This window comes from Hemitrygon akajei, chromosome 5 (assembly GCF_048418815.1).
Source record: "Hemitrygon akajei chromosome 5, sHemAka1.3, whole genome shotgun sequence".
NCBI lineage: Eukaryota > Metazoa > Chordata > Chondrichthyes > Myliobatiformes > Dasyatidae > Hemitrygon > Hemitrygon akajei.
The window spans coordinates 154,745,689-154,772,827 of NC_133128.1; the positions used below are offsets into that span (position 1 = coordinate 154,745,689).

Genomic DNA, 27,139 nt, shown 5'->3' on the forward strand with positions numbered 1-27,139 from the left:
ACGTGTTGAGCACAACTACAGTTGTGAAGATTCCTGCTGTACCTGATGACCCTGTGATCTCTGTCGCAGAGGCTGATGTTAGGCTGTCTTTAAAGAGAGAGAACCCTCGCAAGGCAGAAGGTCCAGATGGAGTACCTGGTAAGGCTCTGAAAACCTGTGCCAACCAACTAGTGGGAGTATTCAAGGACATTTTCAGCCTCTCACTGCAATGGGTGGATATTCCCACTTGCTTCAAAAAGGCAATGATTATACCAGTGCCTAAGAAGAATAATGTGGGCTGCCTTAATGACTATCACCTGGCAGTACTCACATCAGCAGTAATGAAATGCTTTGAGAGGTTGATCATGGCTAGACTGAACTCCTGCCTCAGCAAGCACCTGGACCCATTGCAAGTTGCCTATCGCCACAGTAGGTCAACAGCAGACGCAAGCTCAATGACTCTCCATATGGCTTTAGACCACCTGGACAACACAAACACCTACGTCAGGATGCTGCTCATCGACTATAGCTCAGCATTTAATACCATCATTCCCACAATCCTGATTAAGAAGTTGCAGGACCTGGGCCTCTGTACCTCCCTCTGCAATTGGATCCTCGATTTCTTAACCGGAAGACCACAATCTGTGTGGATTGGTGATAACATATCCTCCTCGCTGATGATCAACACTGGTGCACCTCAGGGGTGTGTGCTTAGCCCACTGCTCTGCTCTCTATATACACATGACTGTGTGGCTAGGCATAGCTCAAATACCATCTATAAATTTGCTGATGATACAACCATTGTTGGTAGGATCTCAAGTGGTAACGAGAGGGTGTACAGGAGTGAGATGTGCCAACTATTGGAGTGGTGCTGCAGCAACAACTTGTCACTCAATGTCAGCAAGGTGAAAGAGCTGATTGTGGACTTCAGGAAGGGTAAGACAAAAGAACACATACCAATCCTGATAGAGGGATCAGAAATGGAGAGAGTGAGCAGCTCAATTTTCTGGGTGTCAAGATGGGAGCGACTGGATTTGTATACACTGGAATTTAGAAGGATGAGAGGGGATCTGATTGAAACATGTAAGATTATTAAGGAATTTGACACGCTAGAGGCAGGAAACATGTTCCTGATGTTGGGGGAGTCCAGAACCAGAGGCCACAGTTTACGAATAAGGGGTAGGCCATTTAGGACAGAGTTCAGGAAAAACTTTTTCACCCAGAGAGTTGTGGATCTGTGGAATGCTCTGCTTCAGAAGGCAGTGGAGGCCAATTCTCTGGATGCTTTCAAGAAAGAGTTAGATAGAGCTCTTAGAGATAGCAGAGTCAAGGGATATGGGGAGAAGGCAGGAACGTGGTACTGATCGTGGATGATCAGCCATGATCATACTGAATGGCGGTGCTGGCTTGAAGGGCTGAATGGCCTACTCCTGCACCTATTGACTATTGTCTATTATCTCTGAGGATCTAACCTGGTCCCAACATATTGATGTAGTCATAAAGAAGGCAAGACAGCGGCTATATTTTATTAGGAGTATGAAGAGATTTGGCATGTCAACAAATACACTCAAAAACTTATATAGTTGTACTGTGAAGAGCATTCTGACAGGCTGCATCACTGTCTGGTGTGGAGGGGCTACTGCACAGGACTGAAAGAAGCTGCAGAATGTTGTAAGTCTAGTCAGCTCCATCTTGGATACCAGCCTACAAAGTACCAGGACATCTTCAGGGAGCGGTGTCTCAGAAAGGCAGTGTCGATTATTAAAGACCTCCAGCACCCAGGGCATGCCCTTTTCTCACTGTTACCATCAGGTAGGAGGAACAGAAGCCTGAAGGCACACACTCAGTGATTCAGGAACAGCTTCTTTCCCTCTGCCATCCGATTCCTGAACGGACTTTGAAGCTTTGGACACTACCTCACTTTTTTAATATACAGCATTTCTGTTTTTGCACATTTTTAAATAATCTATTCAATACACATAATTGATTTACTTTATTTATTGTTATGTTTGATTTTATTTATTATTATTATTATTAATTTATCTCTCTCTGCTAGATTATGTATTGCATTGAACTGCTGCTGCTAAGTTTACAAATTTCACGTCACATGCAGGTGATAATAAACCTGATTCTGTTTCTGCAGTCAGTAGGATGGGTTAAAATGAAATGGGCCCAAAATCAAAAAGGCTGATGAACACAGGACTTGAAGATGTTAGATTGAAATGCATGTGGTACACAGAATACGGTAGAGAATCTTGTAGCACAGTTGGAGATTGGCAGATATGATATGGGTATCTCTGAGTCATGGCTGAAAGAAAATCATAACATACAAGGATACATATTGTTTTGAAAGGTCAGGCAGGTAGACAGGGGTGATGGGGTGGCTCATTTGGTAAAAAATGGAATCAATTCCTAAGAAAGAGGTGATATAGGATCAGAAAATGTAGAATCCTTGTGGGTGGAGTTAAGAAATTGCAAGGGTAATAAGACCCTAATGGAAGTTGTATACAGGCCTCCAAACAGTAGCCAGGATGCGGGCTAGAAATTACAATGGGGAAACAGGGCAATGTTGTGATTGTCATGAAGGATTTCAATAGGTAGTGCTGAATCTGAAGAGGGGGAATTGGTAGAATGCCTATAAGATGGCTTTTTAAAACAGTTTGTGGTTGAGCCCACTAGGGGAATAGCAGTTCTGGATTGGGTGTTATGTAATGACCCAGATATGATTAGTGAGCTTGGGGTAAAGGAACCCTTAGGAGACAGTGATCATAATATGATGAAATTTACACTGCGGTTTGAGAAGGAGAAGCTAAAATCAGATGTATCAGTATTACAGTGGAGCAAAGGGAATTTAAGAGGAGTGAGAGAGGAGCTGGCCAAAGTTGACTGGAGAAGAGCATGAGCAGAGATGATGGCAGGACAGCAATAGCTGGTGTTTCTGGGGAAAATCCAGAAAGAGCAAGAGAGGTACATCCCAACGATGAAGAAGTAGTTCACAGTGAGGATGAGGCCACAATGGCTGACAATGGAAGCTAAAGACAGCATAAAAGTAAAAGAGAGGGCATATAATATACCATAAATAGTGGAAAGGTAGAGAATTGGGAAGTTTATACTAAAGAAACAACAACAACAGAAGGCAACTAAAAAGTCATAAAGAAGGAAAAGGTGAAATACGAAGTAAGCTGGCCAATAATATTAAAGAGGATACCAAAAGCTCCTTCAAATATTTAAAGAGTAAAATAGAGGCAAGAGTAGATACTGGACTCCTGAAAAAAGATGCTGGAGAGGTAGTAATTGGGGACATGGAAATGGCGGATTAACTGAACAAGTATCTTGCATCAGTCTTCACTGAAAGACACTAGCAGTATGCTGGATGCTTGAGAATGTATGGAGCAGAAGTGAGTGAAGTTGCGGTTACTACGGAGAAGGTGCTTGGGAAACTGAAAGGTCTGAAGGTAGATAAGCCACCTGGATTAGATGATCTGCACTCAGGTTTCTGAAGGAGATGGCGGTAGAAATTGTGGAGGCATTAAGTAATAATCTTTCAAAAATCACTATATGCCAAAATGGTGCCAGATGACTGGAAAATTGCAAATGTCACTCCACTCTTCAAGAAAGGCGAGGGGCAGAAGAAAGAAAATTATAGGCCAGTTAGTCTGACCTCAGTGGTTGGGAAAAAGTTGGAGTCGATTATTAAGGAAGTTGTTTTTGTGTACTTGGAGGCAGATGATAAAATAGGCCTAAGTTAGTATTGTTTCCTTCAGGGAAAATTTTGCCTGACAGATCTATCAGAATTCTTTGTGGAAATAACAAACAGGATAGACAAAGGAGAATTAGTGGATGTCACGTACTTGGATTTTCAGAAGGCTTTTGAAAAGGTGACACAAATAAGGCTGATTAACAAGTTAAGAGCCCATGGTTTTGCTGGAAAGATACTAGCATGGATAGAGGATTGGCTGATTGACAGGAGGCAAGAGTGGGAATAAAGGGAGCTTTTTCTGGTTGGCTGCTGGTGACTAGTGGTGTTCCACAGGGGTGTGGAACCCCTTCTTTTTACAGGGGTATATGTCAGTGTCTTGAATGATGTAATTGGTAGCTTTGTAGCCAAGTTTGCGGACAATACAAAGATGGGCGGAGGTGCAGATTGTGTTTATTGATGTGTGAATGAAGTCACCAGAGAAAAGTACTGGTAGATATGAAGCAATCTTTTTATTGGATAAAACAAGATACAGCAGGCATCATGTGGAGACCCTTTCATGTGGAAAGAAGTGTGCCTGTACCCAACACCACACATGGAGAATTTTCTGTCTGGAGAGAAAATTCAAAAATCTGAGGTGCAAAGGCACTTGGGAGTCCTTGTGCAGGATTCTCTAAAGGTTAATTTTCAGGTTGAGTTGATGGTCAGGAAGGCAAAAGCAATATTCACATTCATTTCGTGATGACTAGAATATAAAAGTCAGGGTGTAATGTTGATGCTTTATAAGGCACTGGTGAGGCCTCACTTAGAGTATTGTGAGCAGTTTTAGGCCCGTTATTGAAGAAGGGATCTGTTGACATTGGAGAGGGTTGTAAGAAGGTTCATGAAAATGGTTTCGAGATTGAAAAGCTTATACCGTGAGGAGCATTTGATGGCTCTGGGCTTGTACTCACTGTAATTCAGACTAGGCTTAAAAAGCCTAGATAGAGTGGATGTGGAAACAATGCTTCCTATGATGCTGGAGTCCAAGGTCAGAGGACACAGCCTCAGTATAGAAGGATGTCCGCTTGGAATGGAAATGAGGACGAATTTATTTAGCCTGAGCATGGTGAATCTGAGATTCATTGTCACCGATGGGTGTGGAGGCCAAGTCATTCATTATGTATACTTAATTCAGAGGTTGGTAGGTTCTTCATTAGTCAGGGCACGAAGGGTAATGAGAAGGCAGGAGATTGGGACTGAGAGGGAAATGAAATGGCAGAGCAGACTCAATGGGTCAAATGGCCTAATTGTTCTCCTATATCTTATGGTCTTAGGTGACCATTATTGTCAGCTTTTATTTCATTAATTGTTTGAATTTAACTTTTCCATTACCATGGAAATATTTGACTACCTGTCTCTAGACTAATAATTGAGACTACTGGACACAGTTCAGTCCCTGAACAATCATGCTCCTGTACCTCAGCAAACCCTTAACTGGTTTCTAATTTCACAACCTTAAACCAAGAGCTAAAAATAAAACTCTATTTGTCTGGACTTTTATCAATGGTCTGCAGTATTAAATATACTGTGTTTAAAAAAAAAATTATAGAATTGCACTCTATATTGCAATTTATTCCTTTGAAGCTTATAGAGCATTTTTTCGAGACACCGTTCTGTATATCAATTGATTTTGGAAAAGTTAATGAAGTGTTAATGGTCAGTGCTTAGGTGATGGGGGTCCTTAATGATGGGTGACACCTTCTTGAGGCATCGCCTTTGAAGGTGTCCTCAATACTGAGGTGGCTATTGCTCATGATGGAGCTGACTGAGTTTACAACTTTCCCCTGGCATAAAAGAATATGCTTGTTGCTCAACTGTGCTGAGCTGGTATTATTGAAACAAAAGCCACTGAAGATTTTAATGTCAATTATTTACAGTGCTAAGCTAAAGCTACGATGTAGGCAGAGCCAAAAGTTAAGCAGCCTCACGGGACTATTTTCTTAGATTGCATAAGGGACAACAGTTTGTGGCAAATCTTATTTCTTTAGAAATCCGGTTCTACATACTTACACTGTGCATTGACACAAATTGGTTTCCCTTTGACATTGTTGGGCAGACAAGGTTCATCTGACATTTTGCTGGAATGTGCAATTTCACTCTGTTGATTTTACAGAATGGTTGGCGCTCACATTCCCAGTTTCAGAGCATGTACGCTGCTTGCACTCTTGAACTTTGTGTGTTCACAGTCCTCCCTCTCTCATGTTCAGAAAATGCAGAGTAGTTGAAGCGATAGGTTTAGAGTGCAAACAAATGTAACAGTCTTAAGATTACAATAAAAATGAGCCAACACTCCTGAATTTGGGTCTTACGGGGATCTGCACGTGTTTAGCTGAAGAAGTGGGTTGCATTGGCATGGAAGACAGCAAAATTTTTGAATGTTATTGTCATTTAAGTTGGTGTAGAGTATTTCATGAGTTTTGACTTGTCCTTTATAGATAGCAGTGTTAAGCCATTCAGAACATTATACATAGGCCCTATCTTGCTGTTACAGCCACATTATCTGCAATGTGGGACATTGAACTTTGAACAGTACAGATCTATCACATTCAGTATAGGCTATTTGGTCCATATTATGCCAGTCCTGATGCTAGTTTGTGCTGTGTCTTCTCCTGTGTATCATCAATGTCCCTGCGTTCCCTTTAAATCATGTGTCCAGCTAAAACCTTCTGAAACTCCATTAAACTACCTGCTACCACTACTGCCCCAAATAACCCACTCTCGGCACCTATTACTCTCTGCATTAAAAAAATGCTCTTTGTATCTCCTTAAAACCCCCCACCCCCACTAATCTTAAAAGCATATCCTCTGGTGTTTGGCATTTCTGTATTGGGGAAAAATAGCATGTCTGTCTACCCTATTTTTGCTTCCCGTACTTTTAAAATCTTCTATCAGTTCTCTGCTTAGCCTCCGATGCTCTAAGGAGAACAGCATAAATTTGTCCAACTTTCCTTTATTTCTTATTGTCCTCAGCTCTTGAGTATTTTTAATACATCATATTTGCTTTCTGGCACAAAGTATTCAAAAGTTGCACAAGCTGGAGAGAAGGAGTTTTTTTACCATCTTTATCTGAGGCAATGTCCTTGGGTTCTAAACTCCCTTATAGCATTTATCCTGCCAAATCTCCTAGCAATATCATAAGCTTCAATGAGATTACTTCTCATCTACAAGTTTGCTGACGTTACAACCATTGTTGGTAGAATCTCAGGTGGTGAGGAGAGAACGTAGAGGATTGAAATATGCCAACCAGTGAAATGGTGCTGCAGCAACAACCCGGCACTTAATGTCAGTAAGATGAAAGAGCTGAATGTGGACTTCAGGAAGGGTAAGATGAAGGAACACATGCCAATCCTCATAGAAGTATCAGAAATGGACAGAGTGAACAGCTTCAAGTTCCTGGGTGTCAAGATCTCTGAGGAGCTCACCTGGTCCCAACATATTGATGTGGTCCTAAGGAAGGCAAGACAGCGGCTATACTTTATTAGTAGTTTGAAGCGATTTGGCATGTCAACAAATACACTCAAAAACTTCTATCGTTGTACTGTGCATTCTGACAGGCTGCATCACTGTCTGGTATGGAGGGGCTACTGCACAGGACCGAAAGAAGCTGCAGAAGGTTGTAAATCTAGTCAGCTCCATCTTGGAGACTAGCCTACAAAGTACCCAGGACATCTTTAGGGAGCGGTGTCTCAGAAAGGAAACATCCATTCTTTAGAATGTTCAGCACCCAGGGCATGCCCTTTTCTCACTGATACCATCAGGGAGAAGATACAGAAGCCTGAAGGCACACACTCAGTGATTTAAGAACAGCTTCTTCCCCTCTGCCATCCGATTCCTAAATGGACTTTGAAGCTTTGGACACTACCTCACTTTTTTAATATACAGCATTTCTGTTTCTGCACATTTTTAAATAATCTATTCAATATACGTAATTGATTTACTTGTTTATTTATTGTGTTTTATTTTATTATTATTATTATTATTATTATTATTTTCTCTCTCTGCTGGATTATGTATTGCATTGAACTGCTGCTGTTAACAAATTTCACGTCACATACTGGTGTTAATAAACCTGATTCTGATTCTGATTTTCCAAGTTCCACAGTATGGCTATTGGTTTTTGCCTTCTTCCCCCTTCCTTTCCAGTCCTGATGAAGGGTCTTGGCCTGAAAAATCAACTCTATTTCTTTCTATAGATGCTTTCTGACTTGCTGAGGTCCTCCAGCATTTTGTTGCTGTTACTATGAATACTGAAAATATCTTTATATAGGAAAATTTCCTTGATCCAGGAATCAACATCTGATGCATTGTATCCAGGTATAGGTTCTCTTAATGCATGCAGAGGCCCAACTGTGGTCTCATTAGAGCCCCGCATAGTTATAGCAAAAGCTTGTTATTGTTGTGTTCCATACCACTTGCAAGTAATGGCAACAAGCCATTTGTCTTCCTATTATTGCACCTACATTTTGATCTTGGCTGACATTGAGATTTGTTGCAAATAGTGTTTTTCTGTCATGATTTAATGCAATGCCAGTTCATGCTGGTTGTTTTGTCAGGAGCTCTGATCTTTTACTTGCATGTTATGCTCTTGATTTGAAGCCCATAAACTTTCAAACTGCAGCCAACCAATCCTGCCCTGATGCATGCACTTTTAGGATTGATTTGGAAAAAATATCAACTCGTGTAGAATTCCACAATACTCGCTGTGTTCAGACATTTCCAGCATGTTTCTTTTCTGGGCACATTGGGAAAGAACTTCAAATGTTTCCAAATATTAAATGATATTTAATCTATGGATTATACACATTGTTATATCTCTATTGGAATTTCTGCAGTTTTTAAAGGCTGAGCAGGGAACTATTGCGAGTTAAAAATTCTAGTGCTCGTAATGGCACTGATGCACCATCAATAACTCTCTGAGACGTGAGGCGAAATATCGGCTTTTATTGACTGGAAGAAGGAACAAGCAGCAATTGACCACTATACTACATCCTGGAGACTGAGGACAGGGCTCAGGCCTCAATCGCCTTTATACTATTTTCTCTCTCTGCTGGATTATGTATGTGGGAGGAGCCACAGGAGCAGTCAGCGGGGGGACGTGTCCAGACAGGTATATGTAGTTCACCACAGGCACCAGATAGTTGTGGAATTTCATGTGCAGCTTGAGGAATGCATTTGCCAAGGCTCATGAGATCTCTTTGAAAACCTTGGAGGAATGATTTAAAGCTGCTCTTCACACCTTTCTTTGGGGCTTTTGCTCATCTTCCACTTGGCAGATTGGGACAATCCTCTGCAAAATCTCCAGTTGACAGAATGTTAAGAGTATCAAAGCGGAATGTAAACAGCCATCCTTGCCTTAGCAGCCAAGATAGCTGTCACAGCCATTTATATTTCTTGTGATCAGAAATCACTAATACCATATCACTGAGTAACACTGCATTATTTATGTCTTGTCAGCCTTCTTATTTTCTGTTCCTATAGTAACTATAGCAGTATAGCAGTATAGTTCCTATAGCAGTACTAGCTGCTGTCACCTCACCTTTTCTGAATTGTTTAAAATCATTTTATTTCTGATATGAATTTTAAATTATTGTTTTGGAACCACCTTCTGCTACAAATTATTCAGTTAAACATTGCTCCAAGGTTTCCTTCTGTGTTTCAAATTGCAGGGAGGTTTAGTAATCGAAGCAGTGTGCAAGTGCTCTTGCATTTCTCTGAGTAGATACAGTCTGTAATAAGGGTGTGTGCAGTGATTCATTTTCCTCTGGAGAACAATAAGAAAGAACAGATGGATTTCTTTTGCTCTCTCTACCCTATACTGAACTGTAGATTGGACAGTTTTACATTAGCTGGTGGTAAATAACTCGTGATGAAATCTTCAAATTCCTTGAGTGTGTGACAGAGCCGTTCAGCCGTGGAATTTATTTAATGATGGGATTTTCCACATAGTTACCTGCATACTAATTATTCTATGATTAGTTCAGGCATCTGTTTGGTTTACGAGAATACAACCTTACAGAATTTATAAACAACTACAGCACACAAAAATTTGATACACAGAATAAAATGTGTCTTCACAGAACTTGTGTAAAAAGCAAATAAATCAATACAATTTATCCTTTTCAGCTAGTTTCTTGAAGCATGCACAGATGATGGAGATTTGTGTTATGGCCCATTTTCTTGGAATACAATCTCATCCGGTGTTAGTGAGGATGTCACCATTTCACAACTGGGTAAGGAGCATCATTTGAAAACAAGTGAAAAAACAGGACAGGATCCCCATTCTCCTTGTCATTATTGATGTACTGTATACTGTAAGAATTATACAGTTTAAGATGGCGCTGCTGAAGGTGAGCTACAGCTTAGTGGTAATTAACAAAACAAGAAATACAACTAAATACTTTATTAACATTTTTTCTGTAAAACTTATGGTAAACGATCAATGCAAACAATGAGGAGGTGAACAAAAGTGAGGTTGATTTGAGGGTTGAATTGTTTGGGTGCGAGATAAGGTCGAAGCATGTTCAAGAAGTTGAGGCATATTTGAAGCTTCCGATTAAGAAGGTGTTACCGAACTCGTGCAGCAGCTTCTGGTAGTCAAAAAGCTAAGAAATCCAACCAGAACATCACTAAAAATACATTTTCTGCGGTAAATTGTGTTAAATTATCGCCGCAAATAGTGAAGGGGTGAATGATGACGAGGTGAGTTCGGGGAGGATGAGCTGAGATGGTGTGTTGCAGAATTGTGGCAGGTGGAGTTCTGATGCTTCTACAACTGGCTTGGGAGTGAGGTTGGATTGCTGTGGGCACTGAAAAGAGAAGTTGGGCCCCGGGCAGAGAAGTTCCGATCTTCGTTCAACTGGACCGGGTGTGAGGTTGGATTGCTCTGAACGCTGAGCAATCTGAAGAACTTGAGAGCGGCTTTAGGCAAGGTGGTGAAATCTGGGCTCAGAGCGAGTCACTGGGCGGTGTGGTCTAGGTCTGATTTCTTTGCAGTAGTCGGGTCCTGGTGTGAGGTATAATTCACTGTTCAGACAATTTAAGTGCCTCAATTTTGGTTCAGAATGTTGTTGTTGTTTGCTTCAATTATTTGGATGATTTTTTTTCTTTCTCTTGCACATCATGTGTTTGTCTTTTGTTTTTATTTTTATTGTTTTGATTGATCTAAGTGCCAGGCCAATTTGGAAAGGTCAGGTACAGGTTGAAACATGGTGTTGGGGTCCAGACCCAGAGCACATCAATGAGACAGGGCCCAGGCCTTAGGGCGAGGAACGGCCCAATATTTGGACGACTTAGACGCCGTGTCAGATGGATTGAAAAGGCAGGGTGTCAGGACCAGAGGCGAGGGTTGGGCCTGTTCTGCTTGCTGCTGTGTGACACTTACTCGACTCCTCCCTGCACCAAAGCTGGGGTTGAAGCTGTGGCCAGCTCCGGCTGCTCCAGGCTTGGTCTCTGCAGGCTCCATGACACTACTTTGCCGTGTACTGTGCTGAGGCTGTGGGCCTGCACCAGCTGCTCTGGGCTTTGTGTCCGAGGGCTCACTTTTGTTCTAAATGCTACTTGCTTACTTTTATTGTTTGCACAATTTCTTTTTCTCTCTGTACATTGGGTGTTTGTCAGTCTTCTTCTTTCTATGGGTTCTTTTAAGTTTCTTGTTTTGTGGCTGCCGGTAAGGAGATGAATCTCGAGGTTGTGTATACATTGATGATAAATGTAGTTTGAACTTTGAACGCCAGTAGGTTTTCATCTTCCACCCTGCTCTTCCTTGTCCTTGCCAATCATTCAACCCAAGTGCGTCATCACAGTCTCCCCAGCTGGGCCCAGGTAACCAAAAGGCCAGAGATTCTATTGACTCTGTGAATTATTGTTGATCAAATAATGAATATGCAGAGAATGGACAGATATAGATCATGTACAGGCAGAGGGGATTAAGTGCTGTTCGTTTAATCAGTCATTGTGGGCTCGAGAGCCTGTTCCTGTACAATGCTGTTTTATGTTCTAATTTATCATTATTGTTTTGAGAGTGTGTGCCTTGAGATTTGTTGGAATGGGAAAATTGAATTTTTGTTTTAGGTTTTTTTTTCTGGGGTTAATCCATGACTTTCCAAACCTTGCCTCCATATATCTGCTCTGAAATCTCTCCTGTCCCAACAATGAGCTTCTTTGTTAGAAACTGCTCTTATTTAAAATGTTGCTGAGAATATTACTCCACCTGGATCCAAAGCTCCTGTCATTGGGCTTTCTCAGCCTAACCAGGTGTTAATATTGCTGCTGTCTTTGCAGCCTCAGGGTGGTATTAGAAATCTAACCTTCAACATTATTTTTCTGTTTTCTCTTTTGAAACCCATGATACAACTGCTGGGCTCCAATGTCTTTATCTGAGTGCACTCCCACCCCAAATCCCCTGACACATTACCACCACTGCTCATTGTAGGCTTCTCACCCTGCAACTCCTACCAAATCTACTGACCTCCCTCTTGACTCATTAATCACCTTCCTTCACCCAGAGCTTGGTTTTTGTTTCTGTCACCTTTCAACCTTTGCCCTGAAAACCAACTGCTGATTACTCCTTCATTCACTGACATGTCCAACCAATATGTGGTGTCTCTTTAACCTTCTTATCCAATCCCCACCAGATTTCCTTGCGAACTTGCTTCACCCCTGCATTCCACCCACCCTCAGCCTGAACGTACTTGTTTCTCTTTGGATGTTTTTGCAGCAGCAGAGTGGATGAATGAAAAGCTTTAATTTTGTGTAAGAGTTCTGTAACATGCCTTGCAATAGGTCCCTATGTGTCACTGAATGTTAAATGAACCAAGATGGTTGTTGGCATATTACGTGGAACAGATTAAATTGTCTCAGTGGAGGATGAAATTCTAAGCCATGGTTTTGTAAAATTATAAAATGAAATTAATGTTAAATCAGATGCACAGGAGTGAATCTGCAGATGCTGGAAATAAATAAAAACACAAAATGCTGGCAGAACTCAGCAGACCAGATAGCATCTATGGGAGGAGGTAGTGACGACGTTTCGGGCCGAAACCCTTCATCAGGTCCCCAGACAGTCCTTTCAGGTGAGGCACCACTTCACCTGCGAGTCAACTGGGGTGATATACTGTATCCGGTACTCCCGATGTGGCCATTTATACATTGGGGAGACCCGCCGCAGACTGGGAGACTGTTTCGCCAAACACCGGCACTCAATCCTCCAGCAGTGGCGGGATCTCCCTGTGGCCACACACTTCAATTCCACAGACCACTCCCACTCCGACATGTCTGTCCATGGCCTCCCCTACCGTCAAGATGAGGCCACACGCAGGTCGATGGAGCAATACCTTATCTCCCGCCTAGATAGCCTCCTACCCGCCAGCATAAACATCCAACTCACAGATCTCCATTGATACCCCTGCCCCCCCTTACCCCCATCCCTATCTATTATTTTAGACTGGTTCTCTTTCTCTCTTTCCCCCCCCCCACTATAATCTCCCCCCAGCCCTACCTTTCTTTCTCTTTTATTTCCCATAATTCTCCACCTTCCCCCTAGCCCATTTCCCTCCAGCCTATTACTTCCCAGCTATCTACTTCATCCCTCCCCCCACTTCTTATCCCCTCTCCACCATCCCATGTTTCTTCGCTCCTGATGAAGGGTTTCGGCCCGAAACGTCGTCACTACCTCCTCCCATAGATGCTGTCTGGCCTGCTGAGTTCTGCCAGCATTTTGTGTTTTTATTTTTTTTTAATGTTTAATCAGAGTTGTTTTTGGTTGTTTAACATCTGAGTTTATATTGTAATAATAGGACTTGATGCTATCACTGGTTTTTAATTGCTTTATAATTTATAATTGGTATAACATACTTTGATTGCATCACAGTGCAAACCATATGTTAAAACTTGTTTTTGTCCACAGATGCAAAGGTTCAGGCTTTGAATTGAACAATGTTTTCACACCTAGAGAATTTATATCATCAATTTATTTTGAGGCTGTTAAATATTACAATAATCAAATTATTAGTTCAATTTTGCTTTGCTTTATAAAGTATTTTTCATAATAAAAGGTAGGAAATCAATATATTTTGAAAGCTGTCCTTGTATTTATTAACAATTTTAACTTGCTAATTGATAAATAAAGCCACTCTTCACAAAATATCAAGTAGTTTCAACAGGTGAATGCTATAACCACTGAGTTGAAATCTAATCCTGTTTTTGGTGGACTGAAAAGCTGTTGCCATATGCTCAGTCTGTGCTTATGGGGATACACAGTGGTACAGCTGGTAGACCTGTCTTGCAGCTCCAGTGACCAGGGCTCAGTCCTGACCTTGGGTGTTGTCTGTATGGAATTTCTTCCTCTGATCCTTTTAGGTGCTCTGGCTTTCTTCTGCATCTCAAGGACGTGCGGGTTGGTACGTGAATTTAGCTGTTGAAAATTAGACAAAATGTGCAGATAAGAAGTAGAGTCTGGGAGACTGAATGAGAGTCTGAAAGGACAGGCTTCAGAGAAAATTAATGGAGGAATGGGATTTCTGTGAGCTGGCCTGGACTCAGTTGGCTGAAGCAGCCCCCGTGTTGTGAGGAAATATAAAATATTAAATAATGAAATAAATACATTTTTATGAAGAAGTTGCAGTAAAACAAATTTGGACTAGTCGTTATCTTTGGTTGAGCGAGCTTTTAGATTTGTTACTCTCAGGTTACAATGAAATGGACATAAATTTTTCTGCTGACGGAGAGCAAGCTAAACGTCAGCTGGGAGTTTGGCAATTGTAATCAATATGTCTGAATAAGTTAGAGTTAGGTTTTTTTTAAGAAAGGAAAGTTATGAACAAATGCACTTTTCCAAAAAATTTATCAAAGTTTTAGTGTTTAATCATGTTTATATTCCTTAATTAAGTAACATATTTGACTTCATTCTAAAATGCATTTCAACTTTTAAAAAGAAAGCGAATACAGTTTAACTGTGCTTGATGCTTGAAAGCCTGGAGCTTTTCACAATCCAGCCATGATATGGCGTGGCAGAACTGGATAGAAATATCTTCCTTTACGGAAGGAAGATGCACAAAAGAAAATCTGATTTATTATACTAGACTGTTTCCTTTTGCTCTGATTGCTTGTACTCCTTTGAAAGTTTGTCATGTTTCAGCTCGACCCTTTCCTGGATTCCAGTTTGTTTAACATGATACTTTAGGTAAGGTGCTGTTTTCTTTGTAGTGATGTTGATTATCTGTCACCACATGAGAGCTTGGTTATTCATATAGAAATTCTAACGAGCACCAGAAAGTGTCAAGGTCACTTTTTAAATTTAGTGATTTCTGTTCTGCCCATCTGAATGAAGACTAGTTTAAGGAAGCCCATTCTGCAATTTTAAAAAAATGTTGTGCGCCATTTTGAGCTCCTCCCTGATGTTCATAAAGTTCAGAATATTGAATGGAGATGATCAGATCAAGCCAAGTCAAGTTTATTGTCATTTAATTAAACACATGTTTCCCATATTCTGAGATTTATATGATTATTGGACTGTACTTTATTTTGGTTTCCTTCAGTTATTTTTGGTGTTTTCTTTCTTGTGGAAGATTGGTGGGGGAGTTGATGTCTTTTTTTTCATGAACACCCCTGACCTTTCTGTATTTCATTGCTATCTGGAGAATACAAATATCAGAGTTGTATTGTACATGGATACTTCGACAATAAAATGAACCTTTGAACATGTATATAACTATATAATGTATATAGAAACAAGATGTTTCTCTGAACCAGGGTGTAAAGCACAGTAGTAAACATAACACATAAAGTGATAACTTATGAAGGTAAGAATAAAATCTACAGATGAGTCACACAAGCTGAAATGGATAAATTAAATATTGGAAGGTATGAAACAGATTAACCAGTGACACTTCAAAGGAGATGCAGTAGGCAGTTCAAGCCCAATGGCCCGAGGGAAGCAACTATTTCACATCCTGATTGTTCTTGTTTCTATAATGACCTCTGTTTTTCGTATTTAATATTTAAGTAATAGTTGAATAATCTTTTAAGTGTGTGTGTATTGATTATGCATTCCAGGTTAAATGTAAAAATGTGTGAATTGCATACGCCATTGGGCTATCAGGTAAGTGCGAAATTAGACCCATATTCCCAGACTGCTGTGTTTTCTTTTGAATTAGTTTAATGTTTTGAAGTTACAAACCGTAACACCCAGAAACAACAGCCACAATCTCAGAATAAGGAGTAGTAATTTAAAACGGAGATGAGGAAAATCAATTCTCTAAACTGGAGTAACGTGGAGACTCAGTCACTGGGTTCAACACAGAGATGGATAGATTGCTGTTTGTTAAAGACATTGAGTAACATGGAGACAGTGGGAAAAGAGCATTGCAGTAGATTAGATCTCAATGAATAATGTAGCCTCCTGCTGTTCCTGTTCTTCGGTGGTGTGCTTATCACCAAGCTCAAAAGATCACTATATAGTGTAGTGGTTAGCGCAATCACTTTACAGCGCCAGTGATCACTGATTGGGGTTTGATTCCCGTTGCGGTCTGTATGAGTTTGCACATTCTCCCAATGACCGTGTGGGTTTCCTCCCACATTTCAAAGAGGTAAGGGTTAGGGTTAGTAAGTTGTAGATACGTTATTTTTGCACCAGAAGCAACACTTGCAGCTACCCCCCCCCCAGCACAATCCTTGCTGAGTTAATTTGATACAAACAACGCATTTATCTGTATCTTTCAATATTTCAATGTACATGTGAGAAATACAGCTAGTCTCTATTTCCCATGTAGTTGTCACTAACAAAGTCTTCCATTTTTTTTGCATTCTGTGAACTTTATATCACTTAACTATGTACTCAAACTGTCCCGAAACAGGCAGAGTAAGACTGTTATCTTCATCATTAAGTCTAGGTATAAACACTCAATTTTGTTATCAATTCTACCAACTTCCATAAGCCTCTCGGCATTATCATTCTTTGGCATAAAAATAGCAAGAATTCAATCTCCTTTCTTTACAATGGATTTGTTTTGTTGTGGCGTACAAATGCTCCAACTTGTCCTTCACTTTTCCACTTTTAAGAGGACAATCTCAAGGCTGGCAGCACCTCCATTGAAAGTGCTGTTATAATCTGGTTTTTCTCTCCAGCTCAACCAGAAATCTTTGTAGTATAGCCTCTGAATTGTATTACTTTGGTTGTTTCCTGTTGGTGTAATTTACCCCGCTGGCACATCTGAGTGTGGAGAAGCCTTTGTGAGGGAATAGGTAAACAGAAAATGTAAATTGCACAAGACTTCTAAGAAAATGGGGGAAGTCACTTTACTGTGGTTATACTATAGACCTCCAAACTTCAGAGGGGGATAGAGGAGTCAATATGCAGGTGTATTAGAGAGGACTGTAGAAAGAAAAGGGAATTTCAGCTACCCTGATATTGATTGGAATCACTTATAGCAAAAGCCTTAGAGGGGTGCAGAATTTTTAAAGTGCATGTAGAAAACCTTTTGAGCCATTTTGTAAATAGCCCCACGAGAGAAAGGATGATACTGAATCTAATTCATCAGTGGAAGACCATTTCAGACCATTGTAAGTTTTAAAGTTGCAATGACATGTTCATTCAAGGGATGTGGGGTTTCTCAGGCTGAGCCATTGTTTAATTGCCTTTCCTTCATTGCACTTGAGTAGGTGGCGGTGAGCTGTTTGAAGTGTGGGTAGACCCACAACACTGCTGGGGAGGGAGTTCCAGGATTTTGACCTAGTGACAGTGAAGGAATGGTGATGTATTGCCAAGTTAGGTTGACGTATAGCTTGAAAGACTTGAAGAGCATTTCAGCATGGACTAGGTGGGCTGTGCCGTAGTACTCTATGATGAAGGTAATCCCATGATTTTGCTGCCTATCTAGCTGGAAGAGACTGAGAGTTCAAAAAGTGCTGTCTAAGGAAACTTGTTGAGTTGCTGCAGTGCATCCTATTATCCTAAATTGTGGGGAACGCTGATTTCAATGTGGTAAGGCGGCTGTGACTGGGAGTAGCTTGTAGGTGAGTATATCCTCAAGTAGTAGGAGTCATTCAAAAGTATGAGTTTAGGTCTAAAGCCCACAGAACCTGAGATATCAAGGGTTTATTGATCATTGGATACACAAAAAACATCTTATTGTGGCTTTACAGAATAGGAAACAGGAAAGGCCTATATAGATTGTGTTTAGGGATACATAAACAAGTAATTAGGATATGATAATTAAGAGGTAAAGAAGATTAAGAAAAGATCTCCAACTCATTAAATAAATATTTTAAAGCCAAGTGAGTAACCAGGGAATGAATAGGGGACATTAGGAGTAAAAATGGGATCTGTGCTTGAACTGGAGGATGACAAGGTTCGTAAGTGAATGTACAGTACTCGTGTTTTTACTATGGAGAAGCGGGATAGTTGAAGAATTCGAAGAGAGTGTTAGTGGAATTCTGGAGCATAATTCTGTCGAAAAAGAGGTGTGAAGTTTCTTAGCAGCTTCAGAGAGGATAAGTCCCCCAGGGCCTGATCAGATGTAGAGAAATTATTGGGAACAGGGTTAATCAGCATCGGGAGAAGTGGGATTGATTGGGTACAGTCAGCAAGGGGATCCTGATTGATTAACTTGAATTTTGTGAGGATGTGATCGAGTGTGTCCGTGAGGGTAATATCGTTGATAGACCAGGTATTCCCAACTTAATGGTATTGGTTCATGGCATATAAAAAGTGGGGAACCCCTGATGTAGGCAATCGGACTTTCATAAGGCCTTTGGAAAGGTGGCACATGGGGAACTGACCCAAAAGATAAGAGCCCTTGGGATCCAAGGAAATTTGACGTTTGATTAGCTTGGTGATGGAGGCAAAGAGTGGTGTAGGGAGTTTTTCCTGATAAGTTTGTGACCTTTGTTGCTTGTCAAATAGAGTATGCCAATGATCTGTATATGACTACAGGAAATAAGGTTATTAAGTTCACAAATGACATAAAGATCGCTGTTGTTGATTGTGAGGAAGTTAGACCTTAGTTACTAGCAACCTAGACCAGTTGGTAAGAGGCACAGAGAAATGACAGATGGAATATAATCCTGGAAAATCTGTGGTGTTGAGTTAGTGGCAATTTTTTTCCCCTTCTAACTTGTTTGCTTCCAGTGGTTAGTTTTAACCATAATTTACATTACTACAATACCAGATTCCTTTGTTTCCTGCTACATTTGGAGCCTATGGCATTCTTCTGTCCATAAGATATCCAAACTCTCATTTATATCATCCATTTTCATTGTCCTGATGTTACTGGTAAAGTCATTGAGCACAGAAATACCACGTTGCACCTTTTGTCTGTTAAGCAGTAAAATTAAGTTCTCAGTTGCTTTAGTAAAAAGTGAAGAACGGCCATTTCCTCTGTGATAGTGTTATGTTTGGTGATGTGGATCTTGTATCATCTCATGCCAAGGAAAACATTGTTCTCTCATTGGATGAATCGTTCACTTGACCTGAAAACTGATGGATGCAAGTATGCCCACATTGAGCTGAGTTAATGCAAGTTTGGAATTACAGAGTGTTCGACAACTTAAAAAAATATAGCAGCAGGAGTGACTTGCTCAGCCTCTCAACCTGTCCTGCAATTCAATATGGTCTTGACTAATCTGGCCCAGGCTTCAAATTCTCTTCTGTGCCAGTTGCTAATAATCTTCACATTCAGAATCTGGTTTAATATCATGGGCATATGTTGTGAATTGTTTTTTGTACATTGCAATATATGATAAAAAACTATAAGTTACAATAAGAAAAAAAATATATGATTAAACAAACAGTGAAAAAAGAGAGAAAAAGAAAATAGTGAACTAATGTATATAGGTTTATTGTCCATGCAAAAAATCAGATGGCAGAGGAAGAAGCTATTCCTGAAACATTGTGTGTGTGTCTTCAGGCTCCTGTACCACCTGCTTAATGGTAGCAGTGAGAAGAGGGCATGTCCTGGGTGATGGGGTCATGGGGCCTTTAGTGATGGTTGCTCCCGTCGTGAGCCCTTTGAAGCTGTTCTGGATGCTAGGGAGACTGGAGACAATGATGGGGTTGGCAGGGCTATTCCTTCCGGCAGTTTTTTCCGATCTTGTGCAGTGGCCCCTACCATACCAGATGGTGATGCAACCAGTTAGAATGCTTTTCATGGTTCATCTGTAGCAATTTGTGAGATTCATCAGCCTATGTAAAAGGAAGTTAAAGTCAGATGTATCAGTATTACAGTGGAGTAAAGGGAAATACAGGTGTATGAGAGAGGAGCTGGCCAAAGTTGATTGGAAAGGAACGTTCGGCAGGGATGATGGCAGAGCAGCAATGGCTGCAATTTCTGGGAGTAATTCGGAAGGCACAGGATTGTTATGTACCCCTAGAGTTCATATTTTCTGTGGACTATCACTTTAAAATGTCGGGAGAATGAGACTGGCTTTTGGACACTGTTTGAGCTGTTACAGAGAGGGACGGAGCCTGCCTTGAGATGGTGTTGATATGAACTCTAAAGCTCGTTTTGAATATACAAGGACACTGCCTGCTTTTGAGTTCTTACAGGGAGAGAGCAACAGCAGCTGGTGGGTCGCCATGGTGACCGAGGGCGGTGTTATTTGATGGACAGCTGGTGTTCAGCATGCTGAGATAAATACAAGGTCAGCTGGTTGTTAGACACACACATGGTTTTGGACACTGGGTGAGCTTTGTTGTGCCCACAGAAGGGTGGGTTTTTGGAGGATCGATCAGGAGAATCAATCAGTGGTTCTCACAGTGTGGAAAAGCTGTGACCGGTGGGAAGTTATTAGTGTGTTCAACCCTCGCCTGTGTTGATAACTTCACCACAGAAGACAGTTCCCTTGTTGTGGTCACATTCAGTGACTCCTAAAGGAAGTTTGCAGAGGGGAGAGGAAGGTTTGAAACAGAAGAAACCTAGTGACAAAGAGATCACTGTTTGGACTCTCTCCTCTGTAGCCCGTAAGGGTGAGTTTGAGTTCTGATCGAATACTAAGGTGTGACTGTCACGTAGCTAATCCACAGGAGTGGGTTCTCTGGTGAGGGGAAAACCTTTGTGAATACCACTTGTGTATTACCCTTGTTTGGGTGTGGTAGCTCAGTGACGAAAGGGACCCCTGTGACAAATCACTGTTGGAGTTATTTCGTATGTCATGGAACTGGATAAGTGGCTATCACATTGTTTGTTTGGGGTAACCTTATGGAATCTACCAGTGTGTCGACCCTTGTCTGGGTGGTGGTTCCCTTGAAGAGGGTCCCCTTAGTGACAGACTACTGTATGTGATAATCCATACATGGATTCTGTTGGAGTATCCTGTTGCTACCACTTTGAGATGTCCAGTAGCTGAATTTGGGTGTGGTACGACTTGTGTTGAAAGGATATTCATTGAAGATCATTGTCGGTGATATTTCATGTGTGGAGTGGAACAACTTCGGAGATAAAACCTACTACTACTGTTCTTTTGTATCGCTGTCATGGAATCTGTGGAATATCGACATAATTGCCTTCTCACAACATTCGCCTTTGGATTACAAACATTTCTCATTAATTAACCTGAGCATTGAACTGAACTATCTTACATTCCATCGTAAGACTGTATCCAATTACCTCCTAAGCTTGAAGAAGCTTGGCTTTTATATATTTCCACACTTATATATGCATGAACTTTGCTAACCTGTTTGATATATCTGAATTTATATTACTGTATTGCGTAGTTACTAATGTTACGTGCCCCGTAACTGGGTTTCTTACCAGCAAAGATAGAAGTGTCCGTTGGAGTCTGGTGATGCTGTTTTCAACAGTATTTATTAGCAAAAATATACAAAACAATATCAATGCAAATATACAGATAATATACGTTAGCAATACTAAACCTAAAAGTGCGGGTATAATAATAATCAATAATAAAACAAGCTCTATCGTTGTCTAGGGGATAATGAATTGTCAGATGGAAATATAAAGTTCAGTTCAGTTCATGCAGGCTGCGGTAGTTGTCGGTCGATGTGTTGCAATTGTTGGAGAGAGAGAGAGACGAGAGAAAGAGAGCGCGCAAACAGTAACAGCTATGGTCTTTGCCAACCTCCCTTTACAATTTCGATCCGTCGATGTGTCGTTGTTGTGGCCATTCAAGTGTAACCCCTCCGTCCTTTAACTAGACCGTTCTTCCGTGGTGGACTCATCACCCAGGCAAGGGTGGACACACACACAAGCCCTCACCGGTCTCGCTATAAACACTGTGAGTTAAAATTTACCGACCCTTCGTTCGGTCTCCGATGTCCCACACTGTCTCGTGGGTTTCTGCTGCTCACTAGCGTTTCTCCTGGTGTGTCTGAGGGGTGTCACCCCAGATCTCAATTTTATCCCCACTCACTGGGTCTCAGGTGTCAATCAGGTTTGAATGACTTAACCCATCAAACCAGCCCACTCTGGCTGTCCCCTGAGGGATTTCAATGAATAGAACAGTACCAAGTAAACAATCCTTCTCCAAAAGACAATAGCAGTAAATCTCCTCATTTGTCGATAGGAGACGTTCCACCCTGTGCACCTCCCAGCCGTGTCTCTCTCTCATTCTCTTTCATGAGCTGTTATCAATAACAACTGCCCTGGCAGATTTCCTTTTGTCTCTCTTACTTCTTTGTTAGCAGCATCGAAATAGTAGCGATTTGCGATTCTCCAAAAAGGGGGGGGGGGGGCATGGGCCACTCTGCACCCTTCTGCCCATCAGAGTTATTCATCCTTCGTAACACTAATAAACAAGCTTTAGTAAATAGCAATACCAGACTCCAAGGTGTTTTCCATTTCCGCTGGTCCTTTTTAATCCATTATGGGGTACGTAACAAAATATAATACATCCCAAAGAGGAAGAAGTATTCTAAAGGCAGGTGACACAACCATGGCTGACAGGAGAAGTCAAAGCCAACATAAAAGCCAAAGAGAGGGCATATAATTGAGCAAAAATCAGTGGGAAATTGGAGGATTGGAAAGCTTTTAAAAATCAACAGAAGGTACATAAAAAGTCATAAAGAAGGAAATGATGGAATATGAACTTAAGCTACTCAATAATTTTAAGGAGGATACCGAAATTTTCTTCAGACATATAAAGTGTAAAAGAGAGGTGAAAGTAGATATTAGATCACTAGAAATGATGCTGCAGAGGTTGTTATGGGGGACAAGGAAATGGCGGATGACCTGAGTAAGTATTTTGCATCAGTCTTCACTGTGGAAGACACTAGCAGTGTGCTGGAAGTTTGAGAACGTGAGTGAAGTTGTCATAACTTGGGAGAAGGTTCTTGGGGAAACTGGAAGGTCTGAAGGTGATGTCACCTAGACCAGATGGTGGTACATCGCAAGATTCTGAAAGAGGTGGCTGAAGATTTTGTGGAGGCATTAGTAATGATCTTTTAAGAATCTATTGATTCTGGCATGGTTCCAGAGGACTGGAAAATTGCAATGTCACTCCACTCTTCAAGAAAGGAGACAGGCAGAAAAAAGGAAATTATAGACCAGTTAGTCTGACTTAATGGTTGGGAAGATGCTGGAGTCAATTGTCAAGGACGTGGGTTTGGGGTACTCGGAGTCGTACATTAAAATAGGCCATAGTCAACATGGTTTCCTTAAGGGGAAATCCTGCCTGACAAATCTGTTGGAATTCTTTGACGAAAAATCAAGCAGGATGGACAAAGGAGAATCAGTTGATGTTGTGTACTTGGATTTTCAGAAGGCCTTTGACAAAGTGCCACACTTGAGACTGCTTAACATCTTATGAGCCCATGGTGTTATGGGAAAGATTCTATCATGGATAAAGCAATGGCTGATTGGCAGGATGCAAAGAATAGGAATAAGGGAGCCTTTTCTGGTTGGCTACCAGTGACTAGTGCTGTTACACAGGATCTGTGTTGAGACTGCTTTTTGTGCCATATGTCAATAGTTTGGATAATAGAATTGATGGCTTCTTGACCAAGTTTGTGGACAATACAAAGATAGGTGGAGGGGGGATAGCTTTGAGGAAGTCGAGAAGCTACAGAAGGACTTAGATTAGGAAGAGAATGGGCAAAGCAGTGGCAGATGGAGTACAGTATAGGGTAAAAGAAATAAAAGTGTAGAATATTTTCTAAATGGAGAGAAGATTCAAAAATTTGGGATGCAGAAGTACTTGGGCGTCCTCGTGCAGGATTCCTTAAAGGTTAATTTGCAGGTCGAGTTGGTGGTGAAGAACGCAAATGTGATGTTAGCATTCATTTCAAGAGGACTAAAATATAAAAGCAAGGATATAACGTTGAGGCTTTAGAAAGCACTGGTGTGGCCTCACTTGGAGTAATGTGAGCTGTTTTAGTCCCCAAATTTAAGAAAAAATGTGCTGATACTGGCAAAGGTTCAAAGGAGGTTCACAAAAATGACTCCAGAATTGAATGGCTTGTCACATGAAGAGCGTTTAATGGCTCTGGGCCTGTACACACTGAAATTCAGAAGAATGAGGGGTGACCTCATTGAAACCTATTGAATATTTAAAGGTCTCCATATAGTGGATTTGGAGAGGATGTTTCCTATGGTGGGGGGCTCTCGGACCAGAGGACACAGCCTCAGAATAGAGGAACATCCTTTTATAATGGAAATAAGGAATTTATTTAGCTAGTGAATGGTGAATCCATGGAATTCATTGCCACAGGTGGCTGTGGCGGCCAAGTCATTGGGTAAATTTAAGTTAGAGGTTGATAAACACTTGATTAGTCAGGGTATGAAAGGATATGGCGAGAAGACAGAAGATTGGAGTTGAGGGGGAAATTGGATCAGCTATGATGAAATGACAGAGCAGACTCGATGAGTTAAGACGTGACCTAATTCTACTCCTATATCTTATGGTCTTCTGAAGTTCATTTACACCTCAGTTTCAAATGACCACCTGCTAAACTGAAAAATCTTGCATGAACCATAGTACCTATGGTTGACCATGACTGATGGAGGCAACACACAGATGTAAGGTAGTATATTTTGGTGAGAAAAAACATTTACATTTTGGAAGTTCATTGACTGTAAGAGGTAGATAAATAGACCTGAGGGTATAGATAAACAAACCTTTGAAAACAGCAATGCAGGTTTTTTTAAAGAGGAAAAAAACAGCAACAAAGTACAGTAATGCAGTTTGTTTCTGGAGGAATGGGTTTGAAAAGCAGAGTATTGTACGGAACTGACTAGATAGTACCATGAGCAGTTCCTTTAATGAAACATATGAGGGACTAAAGAAAGACATTGGGATTAAAAGATTATATTTATCAAGAAATATTAAACAGAGTGGGTCTCTGAAGAGGGATGATCTTTAAGGTTACAGAAGAGTTTAATTGGGTAAGCGAACCTGATATATTTACCTGTGGATCAGAGAGAAACAGAAGGGCAGAAATATAAAATAATCATCAAGAGAAAGATGTTTACGCAAAGATTTGTTAGAACTTGCCGCTTGCTGCCCCATGGAGAAGCTGAGGCTGCTTGCATTTTTGCCTTTTCGGAATCAGGTTTATTATCACTGACATAGGTGGTGAAATTTGTTGTTTTTATGGTGGCAGTACAGTGCAGGCATAATATATTTACTATAAGCAACAATTTTTAAAGAAGTAAATAAATAAGGAGATTAGTGATGTAGGTTCATGAGCTCATGGACTGTTATGAAATCTGATGACAGAAGGGAAGAAACTTCCTAAAGCATTGTGCTACACCTCATCCCTGATGGGAGTAATAAGAAGGGGGCGTGCCCATGATGGAGAGTCCTTCATGATGGATGTCATCTTCTTGAGACATTGCCTTTTAAAGATGTTCTTGATTGGGGGGGGGGGGGAATGCTTGTGCTCATGATAGAGTATATGACTGTCAGAAGCTTCTTGCAATCCTGTGCATTGTACCAGATGGGGAATTTTACTTGAGTCTTTGCTGAAGTAGCAAATCAGCCCAAACTCCTAATAAAGGCTAGATTTGTCTGCATTTAAAGTCAGCAATCCTGAACCCTACAATAAATCCAGGTACGACCTTTGAAAGGCCATCATGAGGCCCCAAGGCAGTTCCCTGTGAAGTTAGAGACACAATTGGATGCTTGTCAGCAGTGGCAGAGTCTGAATGCCATTATTTCTTACCAGGCGAAACTAGCAGCATAATTAGCAGTGATGCTTCACTCCCTGATGAGCGTCATGCCTTTTATGCACACTTTAAAGAGAGAATAAAATTACACCTGTGTGAATACCTACAGCATCTGGTCACCCTGTGGTCTCTGTTTCGGAGGCTGACATCAGAACATCTTTCAAGAGGTTAAAGGGAGGTCATTAAGTAAGACAACGTTGAGGAGGGGAGGGTGGAATGAAATTAGAAAATACTGGAAACACTTAGAAGGCTGTGTAGGGTTTGAGGAAAGTTAAACAGACTTAACATTTCAGACTGAAGGCACTCAATTTGATAATATGTCTTTTACTTGAAATATTTTGTTTCTCTTTTCACGAATAGCCTGTTGTATTTCCAGCTTTTTCTGCATTATTTTAGTGAAATAAATGGCTAAGTAAGTTACTTTATTGTGTTGGGTAAAGGACAAGATTATCCTTCAGGAGACCTTCTTTACTCTCCCTTTAATAATGTTTTGGGATCTTCTTTCTGCACCAGAAAGCAGAAGGAATGAAAGTACAGGTAGATAGAAGGAACCTTAGTGGTTCAATATTCCATCACTTCTGTAGCAGAGCAGCTTTGTAACACATAGGGGATTTGTAACACATACCCTGTTAAAGGGAAGTTTAGACTGACAATTTAAATGATCTGAGGCTTCTGATCTACAGAGATAAACAACTTGATGTTATTGGATGTAAAATTTGGGAGGGTTGTAGGAGCTGATTTGTCCATGTAAATTTTACACTGTCGACCTAAGTGGAAGCCTACACAATGAGTGGCCAGCGTACTCATGTTTCGTAACCTGTTGGTGATCAGGGTCCCATTCTTTACAGACCACTATTTGTAAGCAAAATCTTTTACACCATTTGCTTGAGAATAAAATAGTGGGACAGGAGTTGGGAGAGCAAATCGCTGCTTCTATCAGGAAGAAGCTACAGGAGCCTCAGGACTCACACCACCAGGTTCAGGAACAGTCACTACCCCTTAACAATAAGGCTCTTGAACCAAAAAGATAACTTCACTCATCTTCACTTGTGCCATCAATAAAATGTTCCCACAACCTATTAGACTCACTTTCAAAGACTCTTCATCTCATTTTCTCAATATTTATTGCTTATTTATTTGTTTATTTCTTTTAGTTTTTGCACTGTTTGTTGTCTTTTGCATGTTAATTGAATTCCCAAGTTGGTCTGGTCTTTCATTCATTCTTTGATTATTATGCTATTATAGATTTATTGAGTATGCCCACACAAAAATGAATCTCAGGGTTGTATATGGTAACATATATGTA

General features: G+C 40.8%; 1 protein-coding gene across 10 annotated transcripts in view; it reads left to right on the forward strand.

Annotated features, from left to right (window-relative positions):
* The window catches only part of LOC140728349 (E3 ubiquitin-protein ligase HECW2-like), a 318,336-nt gene that overhangs the window by 118,321 nt on the left and 172,876 nt on the right, over window positions 1-27,139 (forward strand). Inside the window, exon 1 of one of the 10 annotated variants that reach the window (XM_073046953.1) lies at window positions 9,869-9,948. The exons of the other annotated variants lie outside the window; for them this stretch is intronic. The gene's annotated coding sequence lies outside the window, so the exon portion shown is untranslated. Of the gene's footprint in view, window positions 1-9,868; window positions 9,949-27,139 lie in introns of those variants that run through there. 10 annotated transcript variants of the gene reach the window in all.